The 13,757-nt window shown below is 39.2% G+C and overlaps 2 pseudogenes; both read left to right on the forward strand.

Annotated features, from left to right (window-relative positions):
- Window positions 1–4,346, forward strand: part of LOC139180574 (olfactory receptor 5D18-like) — a 47,902-nt pseudogene extending 43,556 nt beyond the window's left edge.
- A 5,137-nt stretch (window positions 4,347–9,483) lies between these two features.
- Window positions 9,484–13,753, forward strand: LOC139180618 (olfactory receptor 5L1-like; annotated as a pseudogene).
- The last annotated feature ends 4 nt before the right edge of the window (window positions 13,754–13,757 follow it).

Consider the following 13,757-nt stretch of genomic DNA (forward strand, 5'->3'; position numbering starts at 1 on the left):
CCAGCTTTGGAAAGGAATAGTTAACCAAGTGTCTTACATCCTTATTTCCCTTAATATTTTTCTTTCTAGGACTGATTCAGATTCTGACAAACAGAAGCCATGTTTCTATCAGAGAGAAATAAAAGTGGGGCCGTGTTCACTCTCCTGGGCTTCTCCGATTACCCAGAGTTGCAAGTCCCCCTCTTCCTGACATTCTTCACCATCTACAGTGTCACTGTGGCGGGGAATCTTGGGATGATTCCAACCATCAAAATTAACCCCAAACTGCACACCCCCATGTACTTTTTCCTCAGCCACCTCCCCTTTGTGGACTTTTCTTATTCCTCCATCGTTGCTCCCAAGACCATGGTGAACCTCACGGTAGAAGACAGAACCATTTCAGTTGTAGGTTGTGTAATACAATTCTTTTTCTTTTGCACCATTGTGGTGACTGAGTCCTTTTTATTAGCTGTGATGGCCTAAGACTGCTTCGTGGCCATCTGCAACCCTCTGCTCTACATGGTGGCCATGTCCCTGAGACTCTGTGCCACATTAGTGGTTGGATCTTATGCTTGGGGAGTAGCTTGCTCCTTGATACTCACCTGTACTGTTATCAAATTATCATTTTGAGGTTTCAACACAATCAATCACTTCTTCTGTGAGTTCTCTTACCTGCTTTCCCTCTCTTGCTCTGATACTTATCTCAACCAGTTGCTGCTTTTTATTTTCTCCACCTTTAATGAGGTCAGCACACTCTTCATCATTCTCCTGTCTTATGTGTTTCTTGTCACCATCCTCAAGATGCCTTCAGCCTGTGGTCACCACAAAGCCTTCTCCACCTGCGCCTCCCACGTGACCACCATCAGCATCTTCCCGGGCACCATTCTCGTCCTCTACTCTGTGCCCAGCTCCACACTCTCCAGGCACACAATCAAAGTGGCGTCTGTGTTTACACGGTGGTCATCCCCATGTTGAATCCCCTGATCTACAGTCTGAGAAATAAGGATGTCAAGGACACAGTCTCCAACATCATGGACTCTAAAATATTTTCATAATAAACATTATTCTGGAAGATTTTGCCCTTGATATGTAAATAAACTGTGTCTGCAAAGGTTGGTTGATAAAAAGAGATTTATTATTAATGAAGTGTTAATACGTAAAATAGAAAGTACATGTGTTTTGCTTAACCATACTAAACTTGACTTTCTCTCTTACTTACTGGGAAAAAAGTTAGCAATCTTTCAAGTCTTTTTCATTTAAAATTTTAGACAAAATAATCTGATTACAAAGGTTAAAGGACATAAATATCATGTGGCATACTTGTGTAATCTTAATAATTGTTAATTTCATTCTCCTTTTTTAATACCTATGGTAGACTAGGCTCTCAATAATAACATGCCTTCCTCTTACAAAAAGTACAAATAGCAGTTAAGACATAGTGTTCATCCTTCAAGGGATGAAAATTCAGTGATGATAGTAGGGCACTTTACAAAGTAGAAATTGTGTAAGATATAAAACAATAAGTATAATAGAAGGTTTCAGAGGAAAAATTTCAAGTCCTTAAGAGAGATACTTTTATAAAATAGGTATTATGTACCCTGGTTTGGAAAACAGAAGAGACAGAGTTTTAGGAGACATATTCCAACATTGGAGTTTTATCCAGGAGACTAAAGCCTGAGAAACAAGGAGGTCAGAGCGCAATACTGAGTCAATGATACAACAATAATTTTTTTTAATAGAATAAATACTGTGTTTGCATATTTGGATATTTTTGGATATTGTATATGCAGGTCACTGCAGATGGTGACTGCAGCCATGAAATTAAAAGACGCTTACTCCTTGGAAGGAAAGTTATGACCAACCTAGATAGCGTGTTCAAAAGCAGAGACATTACTTTGCCAACAAAGGTTCGTCTAGTCAAGGCTATGGTTTTTCCTGTGGTCATGTATGGATATGAGAGTTGGACTGTGAAGAAGGCTGAGCGCCGAAGAATTGATGCTTTTGAACTGTGGTGTTGGAGAAGACTCTTGAGAGTCCCTTGGACTGCAAGGAGATCCAACCAGTCCATTCTGAAGGAGATCAGCCCTGGGATTTCTTTGGAAGGAATGATACTAAAGCTGAAACTCCAGTACTTTGGCCACCTCATGCGAAGAGTTGACTCATGGGAAAAGACTCATGCTGGGAGGGATTGGGGGCAGGAGGAAAAGGGGACGACAGAGGATGAGATGGCTGGATGGCATCACTGACTTGATGGACGTGAGTCTGAGTGAACTCCGGGAGTTGGTGATGGACAGGGAGGCCTGGTGTGCTGCGATTCATGGGGTTGCAAAGAGTCGGACATGACTGAGCGACTGATCTGATCTGATCTGATCTGGCATGAATGAAAGTTGATAAGACATGGTCTATATTCCCAATGTGTTTTCAAAAGAGCTCCAGTGTGGCAACATAACCAGCTATGATTGTTGTTGAGTCACTCAGTTGTGTCCAATTGTTTTGCAACCCCATGGACTCTAGTCTACCAGGATCCTTTATCCATGGGATTTGCCAGACAAGAAGACTGGAGTGGGTTGCCATTTCCTTCTCCAGTGATAGAGTCCACCAGAGACTTAAAAATGGTAGACTAGATCTCAGAAAATTTTACATACAAAAAGGAAGCATGGTGAGTACCTGCCTAACATGCATTTCAAGCTATTATTCTGCCTATGAAGACGTCAAAAACATTATCAGGTTTTTTTTTTCTTTCCTGAATAAAATGTCTGTATCCTTCTCAACTAAAGAAAGTGAAAGTGAAAGTTGCTCAGTCGTGTCCAATTCCTTGTGACCCCATGGACTAGTCCATAGAATTCTCCAGGCCAGAATACTGGAGTGGGTAGCCTTTCCTGTCTCCAGGGAATCTTCCCAACCCAGGGATCGAACCCAGGTATCCCACATTGCATGCAAATTTTTTACCAGTTGAGCCACAAGGGAAACCCTCTCAACTAAACTCCTAGCTTTAAAAAAACAGTACTTGGAGTGGCCCTAAGAGTTGAAAACCAGTAGCCTGTTTGACCACATTCAACATACGAGAAGAAGGTAGTTACTAGCATCCAGACCTATTCAATCTGGCAAATTAGAAATACCAGATCTTGGGACTTTTCTGGTGGTCCAGGGGCTAAAAGTCTACACTCCCAATTCAGGGATCCTGGCTTTGATCTCTGGTCAGGGAACTAGATTCCTTGTGCTGCAACTGAAAGACTCTATGTGCTGCAACTAAGGTCTGGTGTAGTCAAATGAATAAATATTGAAAAACAGAAATACCAAGTCTTCCAATGTTCTGGTCTGGAGAATTCCACGGGGTCGCAAAGAGTTGGACATGACTGAGCAACTTTTACTTCACCTAACATTAATAGCTCACTTTTGCTTGAATAAATTGTACACTATTCTCTCTATTCAATATATCTAGATAAATTCTGCGATGTCTACCTGTCAAAAGATCTAAACACTCATAATATTTGAGAGCATTGAATGTAAATGGGAATAGAATCTGTCAGAATTTGTGCTGGAATAGGAATGACACAAATATTTCAGCCAATTTCTCACAATGATCTTTCCTCAAATTTTTGAAAGTAATACATTAAAGTTAGATTGCCTTCTAATTTTGCTGAAGACTAAAATTTTGGAAGTTATATCTTTTAAGGTGATTTGCTATCCAATATGGTAGTTTTCAACATGATCCCAGTTCTTCAGTTATCCAGGTATCCACGCCGCTTTCTACTCTTCTGATTAACGGTGGAATCAATCTCTCCACATTCTGAATGTAGACTACTTTGGGACTAGCTTTGACTGATATAAAAGGTAGCTGAAGAGATATTGTGCCATCTTCAAGCATCTGATGGCCCTGTGGCTTTCTCAAAATCTCTTGGAATTTGCATAATCTCTTAGAAAAACTGCCATGTGAATAAGCACAAGCCAGCCTATTGGATAATGAGCAATATGCCTTACACCCCTATTCCATGAAATAGCATTTAGCAACCTCCCAACTGGAGTATGAGGCCTTCTTAGATCACCGAGACTGCAAAGCTGATAATATACACGTAAGTACACCAGCCAAGATCACATGAGGGTACTGACCTTACTGACTCATGTAATAGTGATCCATGCAATAAGCAGCAGTTTTTTGTTTTTTGTTTTTGTTTTTAAACTAGTGTTTTGGAGCAGCTTGTTATGCTGTCTTTAAAACCACTGACATTCTTAATTTCTGACGTTACCACAAAGACATTTTCAAGTCTTATCATATAGCAACTAAGCATATCAGCTTTTCTTAAATGCAACTTGATTAAAATGTGTAATTAAAAAGTTTAGGCAATTTAACTTGTTGATGTCCTTGAATCTTTTGATACAATACTTTAATAAAATTATAGTATCTTATTTGTATAAATATAGTTCATCAAAAACTTACAACTTCATAATTTTATTATATATTTTATTAAAATAATCATTAAATAGAATTCAATTATAAGTTTATATTTAAATTACTTTTAAAAAAATACCTGCCTTGCCTTTAAGACTTAGATAAATAGATAAGCAGAGAGTTCATTTTGCCCAGATGATATAAAACATCACTGCCCATGTTGTTCTTTATAGATGTCTTTTTATTCTTCCTGTAATGGAACTCTCTCCCTCAGGGAGATGAATTTTAAAACTGGCAATACTTTCAGGGTATACAAAGAACAACAACAACAAAAATAGATACTAAATAGATATATTATGATCATCAATCCACTAATATCTAATTTCAAAACATCACTGTATAGTCTAAAATGCCTGTGTAAAGTCCTTATTTTTTGAGGGAAAAAAAAAGATATATAAACCAGAGAGAAACAAGAAGTCATGTCAAGGGCTGGAAAAATCTTCATTAAAGCTTATGTCAGAAGCTTTCTCTATCTCCTTTATACTTTAATAAAACTTCATTACACACACACACAAAGAGATAATGTCAGGCTTTCTGGAAAGCAGTACTTCACAGCACTCATGTTTTAAGTTTTGGGAGTTTGTTTTTGCTTTTCTAATTGGGATAATTCACCAGGTAATACATGAATGAATAAGAGGAATCCTTGTTTCTGAAAAATGAAATTGCATGGAATTCTTGAATTCTTGGTATATTCCAGGGCACACACAACAGACTCTCCTTTAAGCACTGTTGGATGAAGGAGAGGTTATGCAGTCAGATAAGAAGTGACTTGGGAGAGATCCTTCAGGCAGACCCATTAAACGGTCTCTGCATTGAGCCGGGAGCACGGTTTCCAGCACCGTCATTGGCTCTGCTCTTCCTAACACAGGGCCAGATGGCAAAAACCAAAGAGCAGCATATAAGCTCATTCTATCAATGATTTCACTTATGACTTTGTGCAAGTTACAGCTGCCAGTGTCTAAGTCATCTTAGATGCTGCATAGCAGTAATCATCTCACTTATTTTCATAGCTATAATCATCTCACTTATTTTTATAAAGATGAAAGGTGTGGGTGGTTGCATTCAGAAGAGTACACAGCACATACAAAGTGATCAGCAAATGTGAGCAATTGCTATTATTCTCAGCAAAGGTGGATCATTATTTCCACCCCTTTCTGGTATTTGGCAGAATGCTATTGTGACTTCAAACCCTATGTCCTCCAGTAAGGAGCTCTAAGTGTAAGACTGGCACAGATTAGAAGACTTATCCACATATTTCATAATGGCAACATAATCCCTGGTTCAGAGGGCAATATTTGAATGCAGCAAAAAATGCTCTGCAGTTCATCATGACATCTGAAGGGAATTGTGTTGAACTGTGTACCAACTTGGGGCTTTCCAGGTGGCTCAGTGGGTAAAGAATCCACCTGCAATTCAGGTGACGCAGGTTCAATCCCTGGGTCAGGAAGATCCCCTGGAGGAGAGCATGGCAACCCACTCCTGTATTATTGCCTGGAGAATCCCATGGACATAGGAGCCTGGTGGGCTATGGTCCATAGAGTCACAAAGAGTCAGACATGACTGAAGAGACTTGGTACATGAACCAGCTTTAAATAGCTTTTCCCATCTGACGACATCTCATACAACTCCTTAATTATTTGAGTCCCAAGATGATGTTGCTTGCTCTCAAGATGAAGTTGTTTGCTTGATGTCTTTTTGGTGTCCCACAGATATCAATGATTGGTTTGGAAGCTTAAGAAATATGAGCTCCAGGGATACACACACATAAAAATGTAAAGCATGTAACATTTTCCCTCATAGCATCTTCACAAACAGGAAGCAAGGCCTATCTCACGGGTTGGTTGGACTACACTCTGTTTTGGGGGAATGGACTGAACTGTATTTCCTGAGGTGTGGAAGCTTGTTTATTTGTTTGTCTTCTCATAAGGGTAGTATTGTTAGCCATGTATGAGAGGTGGAACAATTGTAAAAGAGGGTAGTGACATTAGACATTTTTAAAAGTCTGTAGTTAGCCTGTATTTATAGAGTATTTTAAGAAATGTCCAAATTTTGAGCACTCCATTTTGAAAGTATTTTCACTTTTTGTTCTGAGGAAACAATCTCGACAGGACATGGAAACAACTCTATCTGCAGAGCCGAATTTGAAACAGCTGTCAGTTTAAGAGGGAAAGAGTGTGAGCCAACAGGGAGGAATGCTCGATTCCTCTCCCCTCTCCTCCTCCTCCCCCCTCACTTTAACTCCATCCATGGAACCTGGGAAAGACAGCAGGGAGAGTCTCCTGAAGTCACTCTGAGGCTGGGAGTAGGTGCTGAGGGCTCCTCGAAACTGTTCCAGGAGGAACACAGACATGTGAACCACCTCTGAATCAGACAGGAGGGGGATTACTTTGTCCTCATGCCAAGGGGATTTATAGATGTCTCTCTATAGCAATTTTCTCACATTTGATACCTTTGACATTTTGGCCCAAATTATATTTTGGTCTTTTCATGTGTTGTGGGTGTGTGTGGAGGATGGGGTGGGGAGGGAGATGCTGTTCTGTACCTTCTCAACTATTTAGCAGCATCTTGTCTGCCCAGGGGGCTTCCCTGGTGGCTCAGAGGGTAAAGAATCTGCCTGCAATGCAGGAGACCCGGGTTCAATCTCTGGGTCAGGAAACTCCCCTGGAGACAGGAATGGCTACCCACTCCAGTATTCTTGTCTGGAGAATTCCATGGACAGAGGAGCCTGTCAGGCTTACAGTCCCTGGGGGTCTCAGTCAGAAACAGCTGAGTGACTAACCCTTTCACTTTCACTGGTCGGTCCACTAGATGTCAGTAGCAACCCTCCCGATTGTGACAATCAGCAGTATCTTCAGATATTGCTAAATGTCCTGTGGGGTTATAATCGCTCCTGGTTAAGAACCGCTTCTCTCTATAAGTAATCAGTAGCCTGATTTTTCTTTAAAAACTGGAAAAGGTTTTACACAATTATGTACTACTTTGAAATCAGAAAAAGACGAAGTCACTTGTACTGGCCATTGAGGAAAGAAAACCATATCCTCAGAATAATTATGTTTTCAAACCACAATATTTTAATTCGCATGTCCTTTACCTCTTCAAGGGCTTCCCTTGTGGCTCAGCTGGTAAAGAATCAGCCTGAAATGTGGGAGGCCTGGCTTCAATCCCTGGGTTGGGAAGATCCCCTTGAGAAGGGAAAGGCTACCCACTCCAGTGTTCTGGCCTGGAGAATTCCATGGACTCTATAGTCCATGGGTCGCAAAGAGTCAGATGCGACTGAGTTACTTTCACTTCATTCACTTACCTCTTTGAGTGGCTCGAGGGTAAAGAGTCTGCCTGGAGGATACACCTGAGACGTTCTGTACCTGGGTTGGGGAGATACCCTGAAAGAGGAAATGGCAACCCACTCGGTATTCTTGTCTGAGAAATCTCATGGATGTAGTGGCTTAGCAGGCTACAGTCCCTAGAGTTGTAAATAGCTGGACACAACTGAACACACACGCACACATTAACCTTTCTGAAGTTATTTGAAGAATGTGGAAAATACCAGATGTGTTGGGATTTAGTCCAGATTTTTTACCCCCTGAAAATAACCAACTGGTGCCTCCAAATCATTTTATTGTTACTAAGGGTGAGTAGAGAAAATACCCTTCATTGGCATTTTCAATATGTCAAAAGCTTTGCATATATATCTCCTTTATTAAAAAAAAAAAAACATAACCCTTAAAACTTTTATGTTTTGTGAGAATTCAAGCAAGATTCTTTTCTAAAGTTTCTTTTTAAAGTTATCAGAATAAAATACTTATATTTAATGGATGTTGTGAAGATCAGATATACAATGCAGCTTATGTATGCATGTATAATATTCTGTGTGTGCAACCTGATTTACTACGTTTTTACTTGCCATCTTATCATAATCATTTTTAGATCATTAAAACTTCATTTATGGCAAAGCCACTACAATATTGTAAAGTAATTAACCTCCAATTAAATAAATTTAGATTTTAAAAAAAGCAAACTTCTTCAAAGAGCTGTGATTTTCTATATGTATGCAGTGTATCTTTGAACTTTTTTCCTGTTGCTCGACACTTTATTTCTAAATTTTGCTTTCATAAATAATGGTGCAATGCAGCAGCAAGCATTTCTGTTAATTACATGTTCACATCATTGTTTAGCTCTTCAAATAGAGCTAAAACAGAGGATATATTTGTCAAATAGGTGTTCATAAGGCTTGAGAGTCACAGTTACAGAATGTCAGATTTTGAATATCAGTTCCCTGAAGAATGACAGACAGTGTGTGCCATAATTAACAAAATCGCTATGCAAATTTTATAGGAAAATATACTAATATAGATTATAAAATCTGCTTTCCCAGCTAAACCATATTTAAATAAATGAACACTTGTGAATTAGCAATCTTAAATAAGCATACTTCATATATTTCATTATAAAAGATTTTCTAAAAAATTATCCACTGAATCCTAATACTTTGAGAAATGATTAAATAGTAAGTCAGTAAAAAGGTATTGGAATATTTTTAATAACCATTTTATTGACCTATAGTTAATTTTCAATGCTGTGTTCCTTTCAGGTCTACAGTAAATGATTCAGATATATCTATATCTATGTAACTGTATCTATTCTGTATAAATATAGATATATCATATTCTTTTTCAGAGTCTTCTCCATTATAAATTATTATAAGATATGGAATATTGTCCCCTTTGCAGTATAATAGGTCATTGTTATTTATTTTATATATAGTGACTGAAATTTGCTCAGTAGTGTCCGACTCTTTGCTACCCCTTGGACTATACAGTCCATGGAATTCTCCAGGCCAGAACACTGGAGTGGGTAGCCATTCCCTTCTCCAGAGGATCTTCGCAACCTAGGGATCAAACCCAGGTCTCCCACATTGCAGGCGGGTTCTTTGCCAAATAAGCCAACAGGGAAACCCTTATATGTAGTGCTGTGTATATATTAATTTAATTTTTTTAAATGGATAATTAAATAATATTTGATATCTTTCTGATGATTCAGTTCTAAGCTCTGAATTATATATAACTAGTTTAAGGAATCATAATCATACAGGCTCATATGGATGCAAGTCTTTCCTGTGATCTGTGAAGTAAACTATGGACTCGATGTATTTGAGTGATGCAATTTCTGAGCTTTTCCTAAACTTCCCCAAAGCAATGCCTTATTTATTTGTTATAAAATGTACCCTATATATCATCATGTCTCTTTTAGGAGAATGCTTCTGCTGCTGCTAAGTCACTTCAGTCATGTCCGACTCAGTGCCACCCCATAGACGGCAGCCCACCAGGCTCCCTGGTCCCTGGGATTCTCCAGCAAGAACACTGGACTGGGTTGCCATTTCCTTCTCCAATGCATGAAAGTGAAAAGTGAAAGTGAAGCTGCTCAGTCATGTCCAACTCTTAGAGACTCCATGGACTGCAGCTTACCAGGCTCCTCCATCCATGGGATTTTCCAGGCAAAAATACTGGAGTGGGTTGCCATTGCCTTCTCCCCTTTTAGGAGACAGTCAAAACTAAATTGGGGATGATCTCATGGAGAATAACTATTAATATTTTTCTGCAACCATGGTAAAGGGAGGACATGGACAAGGAAAACTGCACTGCTGTGACAGACTTCCTCCTTGGATTCTCAGATGCCCCTGAGCTCAGAGTCTTCCTCTTCCTGCTGTTTCTTTCCATCTATAGAGTCGCAGTTTGGGGAAACCTGGGCATGATTGCTCTCATTCAGGTCAGCTTTGGACTCCACACCCCCATGTACTTTTTCCTCAGCCACTTGTCCTTTGTGGATTTGTCTTACTCCACTATCGTCATGCCGAAGATGCTAGCTAACATCTTAAATGAAGACAGCCATTTCCTTCCTGGAATGCACTGTGCAATTCTACCTGTTTTGCACATTTGGGATAACTGAGGTCATTCTGCCGGCAGTGATGGCCTATGACTGCTTTGTGGCCATCTGTGACCCACTGCTCTACATGGTCACCATGTCCCGAAATCTCTGCATGGAGTTGGTGTCTTGTTGCTATCTCAATACTACTGTATGTTCTGTTACTCACTTGTGTTTAGCTCTTCAGATCCCATCCTACAGATCAAATGTGATCAACCACTTCTTTTGTGATCTTCCCGCTGTCTTGTGTCTTGCTTTCTCTGATGTCACCGGGAATCGATTGGTGCTATACATTGTGGCCACTTTCAATGAGGTTATCACCACTGTGGTCATCCTCACGTCCTACTTGTTTATTCTCATCATCATCCTGAGGATGCGCTCTGCAGACAAAAGATGCAAAGCTTTTCCACGTGTGCTTCCCACCTCACTGCCATCATCGTCTTTCACAGAACAGTCCTTTTCATTTATTGCCAGCCCCACTCTGGCAACAGCATGGGCACTGACAAAGTGGCCACAGTGTTCCGCACTGTAGTGATCCCCATGCTGAACCCCCTGGTCTATAGTCTGAGGAACAAGGATGTGAAAGAAGTGCGCAGAAAAGTGGTAAGCTCCAAAATATTATCCTAGAGAATATTTTCCTAGCAGGACTCAGGGTTAGAAATTGGAGGCTGATGAAAGGGTAATGATGCGTTTCAGTGTTGGAGTGAAAAGAGCAGTCAAGATGTGAATAGCTATGAGTGAGTCTTTTTAATTCTCTTTGTGCCTTTTCAATTTACAAGTTTAGGATTGATTGAGAATATTGCAAAATGTGCAGCCTACTTCTTTGCTTTGATGCTATATAAAATGTTTTAAATTGGACAGTATACTGGACTGTTAAGGCACACAAATTTAATTTTCTCTTAGACTTTCATGAGTTTAATGGACTAAGTATCACATTGTATTTTAACATCCATTATGGGGACTACGATTCATTTCATAATTGAACACCTATTATTTTACAATAAGGAACACACCTTTGTCAGTTTTTACAGAGAATAAGATTCCATATGTGTATATAAATATAAATATATATATTCTCTTTATTGTTTTGTTCTTACTTCCTTTATTATTTTTTGTTTTTGTCATTGCAGTGTCCAGTGGTTTAGGGGTTTCATATATTATCACATATGAATAATAGAAATATTGATAATAATTACATTACAGAAAGTGTAGGGAAATTAAATTACATGTCAAGTGAAAATAGCCTAGGAATATACCTAACACATAATTGGTCATCTCTTTATGTATGTGTATATGTGTGTCTCTTTCATGCATTGGAGAAGGAAATGGCAACCCACTCCAGTATTCTTGCCTGGATAATCCTAGGGACAGAGGAGCCTGGTGGGTTGCCGTCTATGGGGTCACAGAGTCGGACACGACTGAAGCGACTTAGCAGCAGCATATGTGTGTGTGTGTGTGTGTGTGTGTGTGCGCGCGCATAGATGTATATTGTCTATTGCACTTGACAGTATTGTGCTTTGCAGATACTGCATTTTTACAGATTGAAGATTTGTGGCAACCCTGCATCAAGCAAGTCTATTAGCACTGTTTTTCCAGCAACATTTGCTCACTCCTATCTCTGTCACATGTCATATTTTGGTAATTCTGGCAATATTTTAAACTTTTTCATTACTGTGTAAGTTATGGTGATCTGCCATCTCTGATGTTACTATTGAAAAAGATTATAACCCACTGAAGGTTTAGATGGTGTTAGCATTTTAAAGTATTTTTCAACTAGAATATGTATATTTTTTAGTTTTTATTGATTTGCAAAAAGTTTTTAAATTATTTTATTTTATTTGGCTGTGCTGGGTCTTCTCTGTGGCATGTGGACTTCTCTAGTTGCAGTGTTTGGGTTTAGTTCCCTGTGGCATGTGGTATCTTAGTTGCCCCCAAGGGATCAAGCACAGGTCCCCTGAAAAGGACAGTGGATTCTTAACCACTGGACCACTAGGGAAGTCCCAATATATGTACATTTCTTAGACATAATATTTCAGTGTACATACTTAGACATATGCACACTGAAAATGTGTTTGACCTGCTTTATTAGTGATATTTGCCTTGTTGGAAAGAGAAAGTGAAATCGCTCACTCGTGTCCAACTCTTTGTGGCCCCATGGACTGTAGCCTGCCAGGCTCCTCCATCTACGGGGTTTTCCAGGCAAGGATACTGGAGTGGGTAGCTGTTTCCTTCTGCAGGGCATCTTCCTGACCCAGGGATCGAACCAGGGTCTCCTGCACTGCAGGCAGGCTCCTTACTGTCTGAGCTGTCAGGGAAGCCTAATTTGCCTTATCACAATAAAGTGAATATACCAAACCTATAATATCTCCCAGCTATGTCTGTATGCTTATAAATGTATATGCCTACATATTATGTAGATATATTAATATATTATATATGTGTATGTATTGGTTGGTTGTTGTTTAGTCACTAAGTTAGGTTCGGATCTTTTGGGACCCCATGGACTATAGACCATCAGGTACCTCTATGTATGCAATTATTTAATAACCATTGTTATGAAGAGCAGCATTGCTGACTTTTGCCTCTTTTCTCACTTTCAATTACTTTCTTCTGGCTTACTTTAAAAATATGCATTAAATGCTTACTGTGACTCATAGGTGGACTTCTAACCTCTGTGTACATTTCTTTTCTGTGTCTTGATGAAATGACCTTTGTTCATCCTTCCTTTATGTGTTTAAACTTCATTTCTTCCTTCAACCTTGGCTCATATGTGTCACTGATACTTTATTTGTGCTTCCATTATGATTTATGTAAATTTCTACATTAAATTCACTTGCTCAATGAAGCATCTCTCTGTGTGTCTATACTAACGTTAGAAAGCACTACACTGGAGTTTATGAAAACCGGGATAGGCAATTTGACTCTTATTTTTTAATTTGACAAGTAACACAAACTTCTCAATTTCTCAGTTTCCTCAAGTTTGAACAATGGTTATTACTGTTAACCTCTCAACATTATACCGAGATTACATTTTGACAACATGTAGGTACTCACTGGCACTAGGAAGATCCTTTATGTGTGCTTCAGTGAAATCTTTGGGGCCTGGAACTATTTATTCTTTTCTCTCTCACGATCACGTATTATAAGTTATATTTATTTTTTTATTAGATAGATGAATAAAAACTGGTATATAAACTGTATGTATATTGAGCTTTTGGGGGGTGTTAGTTCTAAAAGGTCTTGTAGGTCTTCACAGAACCATTCAACTTCAGCTTCTTCAGCATTACTGGTTGGGGCATAGACTTGGATTACTGTGATATTGAATGGTTTGCCTTGGAAATGAACAGATATCATTCTGTCGTTTTTGAGATGGCATCCAAGTACTGTATTGTCACCCTGCTTATTTAAC

This window comes from Bos indicus, chromosome 1 (assembly GCF_029378745.1).
Source record: "Bos indicus isolate NIAB-ARS_2022 breed Sahiwal x Tharparkar chromosome 1, NIAB-ARS_B.indTharparkar_mat_pri_1.0, whole genome shotgun sequence".
NCBI lineage: Eukaryota > Metazoa > Chordata > Mammalia > Artiodactyla > Bovidae > Bos > Bos indicus.